The 12,247-nt window shown below is 36.2% G+C and overlaps 1 long non-coding RNA gene across 1 annotated transcript in view; it reads right to left on the reverse strand.

Annotated features, from left to right (window-relative positions):
• LOC149031723 (uncharacterized) overlaps positions 1-11,757 on the reverse strand; it is a 231,864-nt gene extending 220,107 nt beyond the window's left edge. Inside the window, exon 1 of the long non-coding RNA XR_016177399.1 lies at positions 10,967-11,757. This is a non-coding gene — a long non-coding RNA (uncharacterized LOC149031723). The remainder of the gene's footprint in view (positions 1-10,966) is intronic.
• Between the last annotated feature and the right edge of the window lie 490 nt (positions 11,758-12,247).

The raw sequence follows: 12,247 nt of genomic DNA on the forward strand, positions 1-12,247 counted from the left end.
ACCTCTCGTGCGCCACGCTCTCCACCTGAATGAACGAGCTAGCGGAAAATAATCAAGCCCCGCCTGGAGCTACTATCTAGCATTTGTGTATCCACCTTTCCAACCCCGACTACTACTACCCGTTCGTCGTCCGACCTCCTCCTCCTATCCACCCTTCTCTCGTCTTCTTCTTCTTCAACCCCCATACTCTTCCTACTCCTCCTCCTACACCACTTCCACCTTCGTTGTCTCCGCATATCGGAGTCGTCGTACAAGTTTCCTCGTTCGAGTATCAAATTACTTTCTTACGAATCCAATGACAATGACGTTCACCCCCTATCCCCTTTCTACTTGTTTTATATATTTTTTATTCACTTAAGGAATATTCGTTAATTGTTAAAATGTAAGTTTAAAACACAAAACGCGTTACTCGATACTAAGAGTGTCTGTGTCTCGTCATTTGATGAGACAAAGTGAGTGAGAGGGTTTGGTGAAATAGGGAATTATCGGAGTAGGTAAAATCGCGTGATGTCTGTCAAGGACAGACACCTTTAGTTGACGTGCACCGTTGTGTCGCGTATTCCGCGGAATCGGTCCAACCAAACCCCAACCCCCGGGTTACTCCTATTTCTCTCATCCCTCAACCTTATCCCTCTTCCGTGCCGAAACTTTCTATTCCCTTCTCGTACTCGTGCTACTTCAAACCTCTCTTTCGCTCTATCACGTCGCACGAGGAGGAATCGTGTGTCGACGCCGAATAAGAAAGGATGGGGGAGGATGATAGAACGAACAGTGAGAGAGAGAGAGAGAGAGAGAGATAAGAATAGAGTTGGATAAAGAGAACAACAGGCAGAAGCTAGGTCGATGGATGAAGACAGCATCAGCAAGCAGCAGTAGTACTAGCAAGAGGAAGAAGAAGAAGTGGTGGTGCTAGAGGAGGAGGAAGAAGAAGAAGAAGAAGAAGAAGAGGAGTAGGAGAAACGAAAGGGGTAGGAACGCAGAGGAATATGAAACAATCGCTTCATTGGAAAGTCAAGAACCTCTTGAGCCCGTCGGCGTTTGACTTGCCATTAGGAGCGTCAGTTTTAATTGTGCCTGCACTCTCATCCTCGTCGACGTCGTCGTCGTCGTCGTCATCGTCGTCGTCGTCTATGTCTATGTCTATCTCTTGCAGTCTGCAACGAAGTCTCAGGTGAAGTGTATCGCCTGTACCCACCACCGCCTATATGCCTTTCCTTCATGCCAGCCCTCATCCCCCCTCTTACATTCCGTCCTGTACCTTCTAACCCACCCAACCTACCCCACGTGCCCTTTAGCGATGTCTCATTAGTTGCAGCACTGCAGCGGATGAGTACACCCTACTGCCGCCCGAACCAACCCTTACCACCACTACCACCACCACCACCACTACAATCATCATATACTATCATCACCCCCTCCACCCCGTCCGTCATTCCTATCCATGTCTTTCTCTATCTATATTTTGAAGCCCTCACGCAGATCACCACTCCCCCCTCATCACTCGACGACCTACTCCTTATCCCTGTCCACTTAGCCCTTTGAGTGATGACTAGACGACGACTTGAGGGGGATTTCACTTGAATGATGATTCTCTCAAAGAGATCGCCAACACCTCGATTGTGATCGACCAATTCTCATTCCTTTCCCTCTGTGTGTGTGTGTGTGTGTGTATAGGTTTCGATGCGATTGCGCGTTTAATTGCACGCGACGAGAGAAACTGCCAAAGTGCTTACCACCACCCCAAATCCACCACCATAGGATTCATTCCAACATGTTGGCGGGCTTTTCGCCCGGAAGATACCGGTGAAAGCGCGAAGACGTTCGTTGAATTATTCAGAGAATAATAAGATCTGAACCTCTGTTGCTTGGCATTAGTTGGCATCTGCTATTCGGTCAGTCAAACAGATTCCCGATTCTCTAATCCGAACCCTTCTAAACTATACAATCCAAAACCGTTCAATTAATTCCACACAATCATTCTAAATACAAATACGCCAATCAACAGTTTCCCTAGAAAAACCTACTCAACAGATCTTTCTTATTGAACCAATATATTGCAACAATAAACTCAAAGGCTAGATTGTTAGACTTTTGTAGGTCTACAAATGAAAAAAAACAAAAAGAAAAAGAAATTTTTTACTCTGACCTAGTCCGTTGCTTCGCAAAAAGGGGTCGAGGGTGTCCACTTGAGTGGGGTTCGCGCAGAAGGGCGGTGCGAGGGCGCGATTACCCATTCCTTTAGAATTAGCAGGACATCAAACTTGCACGGACTAAGAGAACGCTAGAACGAAATAGAGAATGACGAACGCCAAACGATAAGAGAAGAAAGACAGAGAGAAATAGAGAGAGAGAGAGAGAGAGAGAAAGAGAGAAAGAGGACCAAGAACGAGAGCCTTTCAGGTCGTTTCGCTGGGCAAACAAAGCGAGCACCAGCCTCGTTTCCACCCACCCCTACCCTACATCCTCATCCCTTCTCTCTAACACTTTTTCTCACCCCACTTCAATCTCCGAACGTATGTATATGTGTGTGTTTGTGTGTATATGCGTGTGCATATTTGACTTGACTTGTGTTTTACGTACATGTGTATATGTGTGTAGCATAGTCGCCAAGGTTTACGGCTATTCCCTTAATTGCAAAGGTATCGCTTTTGTACTTCCGTATAATAACCTTCTTCCCGGGGCTGAACCATTAGCCTCAGCTAAATGAAGAAGGCCTTCCCTTTCTTTTCTTCTTCTTCTTCTTCTTCTACCATATCCCATTCCCATACCCTTTGCCTTGCTTCTACCACTCCCCTTTCTCAATTCTCCCCCTTCATCGTGATTTTTCTGTTATCCTTTTGGTCTCTGTCTTACTAGCGATTTCTTTCTCCAAATTCTCGGTTATTCGCCCTGAACTCGAGGGTAACTGTGAGAAACAAGAAGAAAACAAAAACGAGGAAAAGGTGTAGAAAAAGGGAGAATAAGGGAACCTGGCCTGTAGGTAAACGGCGTACGGATTGCTCTCTGTGTAGGGAAAATAAAAATAAAAAGAAAATTTAAGAAAAAAAAAATAAAATAAAATAAAGAAAAAGGAAAGAAAGAGGTAAGAAGAATAAAAGGGAGAAAAAAAAAGGTTTTTAAAAAAGGAAGAGAAACACAAGATTCTTCGCTTCTAGCGTCCTGTACCTTTGACTATCTCTCTTTCTCTCTCTTTCTCTCAGAATCTTTGGCATATAACGCAGCAGAGTCTTATATTTACCAGCCGCCGACTAATGAGGAGCAAATCTCAAGATAACTGCGGGAGCACGCGCCACGTTGAACGTGGCCTCTGATGGAAGAAGAAGAAGAAGAAGAAGAAGTAGTAGTGGGGTAAAAAGGGGTTGAAGTAAGGAGTGGAATCGGAGGATAAGATGAGGGGGGGTTGAAGAGGGAAAGTTGTGCAGGAAAATAAAAAGAAAAACGTGCAGTAATTGTCTGCACCAACTAAGGTTGAAAACAAATGGTGCTTTTAGATGATCTTCCCTGTTGCTACCTTCTTAATAACCAACAATTCAAATATGTGTCTGGATGAGTGAGTGTGCATCATATTAATGATGAACCTAAACAAATATTCTAACCGATATCATTTTAAGATATTGCAATTACGATATTTGTTTAGTAGTTCCGTAGAATAATAACTATTGCATATGTATATGTATTTAGTGATAAAATTTGTTACAAGATAGAGAGAGGATTCATACTATTGGGTAAGCCTTTATTTCGGGGTCACAATCCGCAGGCTGTTTTAGTCGGGATGCTCGTAGTCAGAGCCAGGTATTTCCGTGTATCAGTCCAAGTGTGCTTCTACTTAACAAGCTTTCACGCATTGTGAGGAACATGCTTAAAAGGAAACCAAAAATGAGGACAAGTAGTCCGAACGGAGAAGAGGTGTGAACACAAACCGAAGTAGAATGGGGGAGTGGGGGATGTTGAGAAAGAGATAGAGAGAGGGTTGGGTGAGGGTGAGAGTTGGGAGAGGGACAGTATAGGGTGGAGTAGGGTGAAAGGGTTAGTTGGTTGTCGGTTGACGTTTCCACTAGGTGAGAGTAAAAGATAGGAAGTGTTAGAATCAAGCAGAATCACCGCGCACGACACCTCGGGCACCCTCTCGTATCACGCTCTTTTTCACTCAGAGTACGGGTTACAAACAATAACAAACAGCACTAATGAGGCTCTTCAATACCGTAGGAAACAGTCGACTAGTCGACGACTCGTCGAGCTTCTGCTACGACTGCAGATGGTAACAGTGTGTGTTCACTTGCCTCTACTTTTGTTTTTTTGTTTTTGTTTTTATTTTCTTCTTTTTTTTTTTTGTACCCCCGCTTCTACAGAGTCAACTGCGATCCTTGACAAAGCTTCCGGAATGATTGCAAACGATGTTGTTCGACACTTCAAAAAAGATCCACCAAAGGAAGTGCATCCGACTCTATTGTGTTGTTCGTTTTACATTATTATTTATTTTATTTTTTTTTTTATTCTTATCCCCACCTAATTCCTTTCTATTAAAGCTAATTAATTTATTTATATGTATGACGTGAAAGATGGTAAAATTAACATTATGTTAAATATGTCACTGAAAGATTGAATATTTAGGACCATGTGAATCAATTTCGGTATTTTACAATAACACGTACACGTGACCATATTATTTAACATTTTATCAATAAACGATAATATATTTCCTATAATATAATTTGAACTACTAGAAATATAGAACGTATATTCTGTAACATCCGTGACGTTAATCTCTAAGTTGGTTTTAACTTTCGCAATACGATATCCCCTTAGAAGAGCATCTTTCTCGTCGAGTGTTACAGAGTCCAACGTTGCGACAGGTCGACCAGTTCGCAATTAAACTGGTTGTACTCTGAAATAATAGCGACCGGTAGGATTGCAAGCAGCCGGTGAAATTCTTGCGAAAGGCGAGTCTCGTTTTTCTTCTCAACATTCGTTTCTCCTTCCTACCCCTCCCACCCCTTTTTCTTACTCCACCCTACCATTTACAACTTCTTCTTCTTCATCTTCTTCTTCTTCTTATCCAATGTTTCCTTCTTCCTTCGAACGAGTCGATAGAACGAAGAAGAGTTGCAAGAAAAAGGAAACTCTGAGAGAGAGAGAGAGAGAGAGAGAAAAGAAGGGACAAATATTTTCAATTATTGCCGAGTATCTCCGGAGGAAAGAAACGTAGGAAAAGAGAAACGTAGAAGCGTTCGGCAAACGCTATGTAGAGGTTGAAATCCTCGAAGGAAAAATGCATCTAATTGGTACCCTTCTCGAAAGACGTTGGACAGTTTTCTGCAGCAAACAAGTTGAGAATGGGAAAGAAAAAAAAACACGAGGTAAGAAATAGAGAGAGAGAGAGAGAGAGAGAGATAGGGGCTACGTAAAAAAAAAAAAAACCAGGACGAAAACGAATACGAATACGAAGAAGTAAATGAAGATGAAGAAGTAGACTAAGCGAGAAATAGAAAATGATAGTTGAGAAACGATGATAGAAAAAACAACAGGAAACGTTGGAGGTTGGTGGAGAGATAAAAAAATATACTACCCTGTGTAAGATAGTATTAGTAGAAGAAGAAAAAAAAGGGGGGTGGGAAAAAAAAAGAGAAGAAAGAAGAAAAATAGGGGTCTTCTTCTCGTAGTATATCTGGAATTCTAGAGCATCGTCGTAGCTCGAGTATGTGTGCCGTGCTTCAGGCTCGCGAAAGATAGTTGGGCCTCTTCAAAGATAAAAGGGGGGAATCATTCCTTTTTTAGTATGAAACGCAAACGAGAAATTAGAGCATGAAGCTCTGTCTACTAGTTCAAATCGCGTATCCACCAGCCAGCAAAGCAGGCAGGCAGGCAGGAAGGCGAACTTTACGTCCTACCACCCCTTCTCAAAGCTCTCAAATACCAACATAACCTTAACGAAAGAATGCCGACTCTGACTCTCTCTATTACTACTACTACTACTACTACTACTACTACTACTACTACAGAAACTCTTCTTCTCATCTTTCTTCAAGATGCGACCTAAAAATGACATACCTTTTCACAAAGAACTAACCTAAGTATTTATTATTATTAACAATGTTTCTTACTTTATTATTATTTTATAAAAAAAAAAATAAAGTAGTCTTCTTTAAATGTAGTATTTTATGAAGTTGGAAACATCAAATCAATTATTTTGTAAATCTTAATATTGCATACTATTTTAAGATGCAAGTATCATACTTAGACCTATTACAAACAATATTTATTTTTATTAATATATTTCTGTTTTTTCTGAATTAAAATATTATTTTTTTGCATAGTTTAAATCTTACATTTATTTTTTAACAATAACAAAATGTATTCGTTTATATTAATATTTCTACCAACGAAGTTATTCATATACTTTTCAATTTTTCAATATTTTCTCTTTTTAAATCCATAAAAAAAAAAAAAAGAAAAAAACTTACAACATTAACCAAAATAGAAAATAAACAATAATCCATCGTCAAATGTTTCTTTTTGCAATAATATTCAAACATATTTATTCTTCATTCAAATGAAAAATCTGTTCTACTAGGCAAAGAGAAAAAAGAAAAAAAACAAAGAAGAAAAACAAAATTCGTCGCACTGCACAGATTCGAATTGTGCACAGAGCACAGGGACAGAGGGACAGGGAGGGGATTACAGTTTGAAAAAAAGGAGGAGGGATACTGACGGGTGGGGGTGGAACGGTATCCGTAACGGACGCGGAAATTTGAAACGATTTATCGCGAAGAGTAACTCCGCATTATGGATCGCTTAATGCGGATAGACTTAACAATACACAAAAGCGGGGGGTTGTGTATCGGGGTAAAACGGGTGTTGCTGGTGCAAGGGGTAAGGGGGGGGGAGTTAATAGGACCTCATTGTTACGTAGAGGAAATTCGATAATCGCTCGACATACACACACAAACAAAACCCAAATCATATACATATATATACACACAAACACACACAATTATATATAGAATACATAAACATATACATAGAGATTCGTGCCAAAGATTCTCTCTCTTTCTATCCCACTCATCGTTCATTCTCTTTCTCTGTTCATCTGACATCCTCGTACTTGGCTTCACTCCCTGTTCTTCTTCTTCTTCTAAGAGAATTCTCACTCACTCACTCATTCTCACTTACTCTTACTCTCTCTCTCTCTCTATCTATCTATCTATCTCTCTTTCTCTCTTTCTACGTGATGCCTTAGAGAGAACTTCGACTAAACGCCTCCACGCTTCCTTAACCTCCCCATTAATCAATATTATATCGCCCAAAACGTTCCTTTGTTTATTGACTGGCAGTTAATAGGTTTTCAGCACCTTCAGTTCGACGAATTTGCCGACACTATACCACTAACACTACTACTGCTATTATAATAACAACTACGACGACAACAGTGATGGTAACGACAACGACTATGGCAAAAACGTAGACCATCGTTGCCTGTTCCTATCCCCACCCTTCCTCCCTCTCACGATTAGGCTTTTGCTTTCCTCTTAAAGGATCTTATTGTGTAAGCGGTGTAAACTGCTTTTACTATAACGCACCCACCCCACCCCACCCCACCCCCACCCCCCTATCTTACCCCTAACTTTCTTCTTCTCCTTCTTCTTACTCACCTCCTGTAAGAATCGATGGAAACTCGCTTGCACCTTACAGTATCGAGCCGAGAAAATTGCTTTCGCGACTTCGGCCTTTGTTCGTGCCGATCGAATCTTCGCATTATCAAAAGGAATTTAATCGTCTCTGATGATGAAAGCTGTTATAACAATTATCATGAGTGGGGTGACTGTCAAAAATTATGTTTATATTTATAATAATCTTTTGGTTCGATTATATTTGTTCAATAAGTTTCTAATTAATACAATTAATAATATTCATTTGAATTATTTTGAAAGTGTATGTTGCATCAAAATTAAATATCAAATATTAAGTATGATTAATACAAAAATTATTTGCGTTTTTGAATGTGTGTGTGTGTGTGTTTTTTTTTAAGAAAGGTGTAGAAGGTTGCATCAAATAAAATATATAGCATGCAAATGACGTGTATGCATCTAAGTTAGACATCAAATAATAATGCAATAATAATTATAGATTTATCAAAAAATAATATTAATGATAAAAATGTAAAAATATTAATATAAATAATGAAAAATATGATAAATAAAAACAAATATAATAATTAATAATAAAAATAATATTTTCTACATGCACAAAGTTGAAAGTTGCATTGGAAAGTGCAACAACATACAACGAATCATTTGTATGTTCACAAATACATTTATCTAAAAAAAAAACCTAATTAAACGTAACAACCCTTCATACGATTAATCTTTCAGATACTCCAAACAATTATCATTTAATTATTCCTCAAATGAAATTAATTTGTTGTTTAACAAAAAAGAAAAGGGGAAAAAAATGAGATTCCATCATCAGAGTTAGTTGCTGGTTGGTTCGTTGGTTGGTTGGTTGCTTGCATCGACTTCAAGAGTTTAACGCTGCGTTGCTTTGGTAAAAGTGTTTCGGTAAGAGAGTAGAAATTAGGTGGGTGTGGGGGAGGGACAGGGGGAAATTAGATGTTGCTAAATTCAGGGCAGCCCAAGACTCGGTGAAGCGCTTTACAGTTTCGTATTTAATTATGCTACGACCGCGATGAACGCGAGAGAGGACCGAGAGTGAAAATAGGCAGCACGCCCGGCGTTAATGACAGTAATGCGAAAGCTTCATAAGGGTGGGGTGGGGTTGGGTGGGGTGGGGTGGGGAAGAAATGGATGGTAGGAAGGGGTTGTACGATAATAATAAAATGTCAACGATGATATTTGAACGGTAAGAACGAACGAACGTATTTTACGTTACCAACATAACCAGCGGTTTTTATTTTTTCTATAAAAAATAATCTCAAATTTATTTTCGAAACTTTAACTTGTCATCGTTACATTTTATTTCTTATCTAATCGATAGATAATAACATTTTTATTTTATCAATTTTTAAAAATTTAACGTATAGTTCTAATCTATTTTTTTTTTGTTTAATTTAAAAACCATTTTATACTTTCGTTTACAAATTTTCTTTTTAAATGGTGAATTTGTATTTAATATTTAAAATAGGTATTTTTTTAGATTGCACTAAATACGTTTGTTAATATTCCCTGTAATAATTATAAATATAATACGATTATGTTTTATCGATTCGAAACATCGAAAAATGCAATTTATATAAGTGCAACGTTAATTGCATATTAACAAAAGCAAAACGTGACAAAATACATCTATAAAGAAACATAGATAATAAAATAAGAAATAAGGGAAAGATAAAGATAAAAGATCTTACTAAAAAAAAAAAATAATAAAAATTAGAAATTGCATAAATCAAGAAGAAGAAGAAGAAAAGGTTGCAGTTAGAAATGCATTAAAAATAATTTAAATTTTCCAATACCCTTGAGTTTGAAATCGTTCTGACACATCATCTCGTGTCACCCATTTAAGCTCCTCTTCGTTGCACCGAGAAAGAGGAGATGATAATAAAAAGAAATAGAAGATTTGAAAAAAAGGAGCTTTAGAAAGCCCGAATTTAACCGAACAAAACCGAACCGAACCACGTTTCATCTTCCTCCTCCAAATGTTTTTTTCTTCTATTTCTTCTTACAGGTAAAACCTCAGGAAAACGTACACGAGAGGATAACAAAAAAAAATGTATGTAAAATAGAAAGAGAAAGATAGAGAATAAAATGAATGAGAAAAAAAGAAAGAAAGAAAGAAAGAAAGAAAGAAAGAAAGAAAGATAACAATTCTTTCTCGCGAATTCAGCTAGGACCACGGGCGTTGGGAAATTAGCATCGATAAATTTTCTGCCACGTCGTACCTTCCACAATGTCTCAGAGTAACGAAACTACTCCCTGCAAAGGAACAGAAAGAGAAAGAGAAAGAGAAAGAGAAAAGAGAAGTAGAAGAAGAAGAAGAAGAGAAAGAAAGACAACGGTAACACAACGATGACGTCGTGGATATACCTCGAAGAAAATGACACGATGATGTATAGCCGACTGTTTTAAGAATTATTTATTATTTATTGCCAAGCGTGCACGACACGTCACCACATACTATCATCTTACATATACGAGCATATAATATATATATATATATATATATATATATATATATATATATACACCTATACACATACATAGTAATACTTTGGAAACTCTTTGTCGACGAAACGACTCGGTGTAAAGATCTATTTCAAGTATACAATTTATCTTTTATGCATTTATTTTCTTTTATTTTTATATCTTAATTCCAAAATGATTATTATAATTGAACAGATTTATTTTTAACAAATTAATTGGATAGTAATTTTTATAGGAAAATTATGATAATTGTTGTTCGTGCAAATTAATTAGAATTGTTATCGTTATTTTAACTCTTACTATTTTATATATAATATATAATTAAAATAAATTATTATATTACATATATATATATATATATTAATTTATATTAATCTGTGTTAATAATTACATATATGTTTTTGTATCATAATTACTCTTGTTCATTGATATTCTAATATAAATTCTAACGTAATTTTTTAACTATAAGAAAAATTATTTATTACCAAGTAAGAGAACAAAACTAATATGCAGAAATTGCATATAACTGTAACTGCAATTTTATTATTAAAAAGCAAAACACATGTCTAGTAATTAATTTCAACTTTTCACCAGCACTGTGATTCTTATCATACTTGAATTAATAAATTTTTAATAATTAATTACAATGCTAAACAACGAATTAAACTGTCAAATAATATTCTTAAAACCTTTAAGAGTATTAATATATATATTTTTTTTAAATCAGCTAAATAACGATAACATTAATAAATAATCTCCCCCACCTTTGGTGGTATTAGAAAAATCTATCAGAATTGAAAAAATATTCTTACCTGTCATTATAAATATCCAATACTGATGTATCCGTGTATCTGTGTATCCGTGTATAGGTGTAATACGTGTCCAGTAATGCCCACACTTGTCCACTTGCACATTTACACACAGTCACATATGTATGTCACTTTATAACACTGCACATACTTGCATATATATGCGTAACACTTGCACAATGATAAAATACCCTCACGTATACGTAAAATGCGAATTAAATAATACCAATCTAATATAACGATGTTGTATCTCCAAAAATACGATAAAGACTAAACTCCTGTACATTCGAAAGATTCCGAACATAACCGAAGGTCAATATATTTACGAAGTTCGAGTTCAATACCGAATTTCTAGAATTAAAAACAACATAGGTATTGAAGAAGAGTGAGTGAGAGTTAGAGAGAGAGAGAGAGAGGTGATCATAAACAAAACATTGAACGACCAAGAATTAAACGCGTTCATTTGAAAAACTTTTAACATACCCCTCCCCTTACCTTTTCGGTTAGTATTTTTCTTAGATAAGAACGAACGTGTACGTTAAATGTATTATTTGTTAGAAATATTATAATATTACGTTTTATCATTATTGTTTACGAAGTTCGAGTTTAATAACGTATTCCTAGAATAAAAACAACATAGGAGGTATTGAAGAAGAGTGAGTGAGAGATAGAGAGAGAGAGAGAGAGAGAGGTGATCACAAACAAAACATTGAACGACCAAGAAGTAAACGCGTTCATTAGAAAAACTTACATACCCCTCTCCTTACCTTTTCAGTTAGTATTCTTCTTAGATAATGAACGTACGTGTTAAATGTATTCTTTGTTAGAATTATTATAAAATTATGTTTTATCGTTATTAATTAATTCGTGTGTGTGTGTGTGTGTGTGTTAACATGTGTGTGAACAGTGGCATAGTGTGGATACAGTGACCATCAGTATGGATACAGTGACCAAGGATATTTTTCAAATTGATCCTGTTATGGGTATGTTACGTTGTATTATATCATTTATTTTATCATTTATATTAAATTCAATGTTTTATTATATTTTATTTTTTAATGATACTTTGATTAATTATTTATTAAATAATTATTATTGTTAGATGTATATACACGTATACTTTATATATATATGCATAACAATATATAACTTTTCAGTAGTAATACACTCGTACACATATATTATTAAATAAATCTTTAGCTAAACATTATTTTACATAATAATTTATTTAAATATTGTAATAACAATTTAACTTTTTTTAATTTTAATTTAATTTATTTTTGT

This window comes from Polistes dominula, unplaced genomic scaffold (genome assembly GCF_049000335.1).
Source record: "Polistes dominula isolate Pdom_NZ unplaced genomic scaffold, Pdom_raw_medaka contig_78, whole genome shotgun sequence".
NCBI classification, from domain to species: Eukaryota; Metazoa; Arthropoda; class Insecta; order Hymenoptera; family Vespidae; genus Polistes; species Polistes dominula.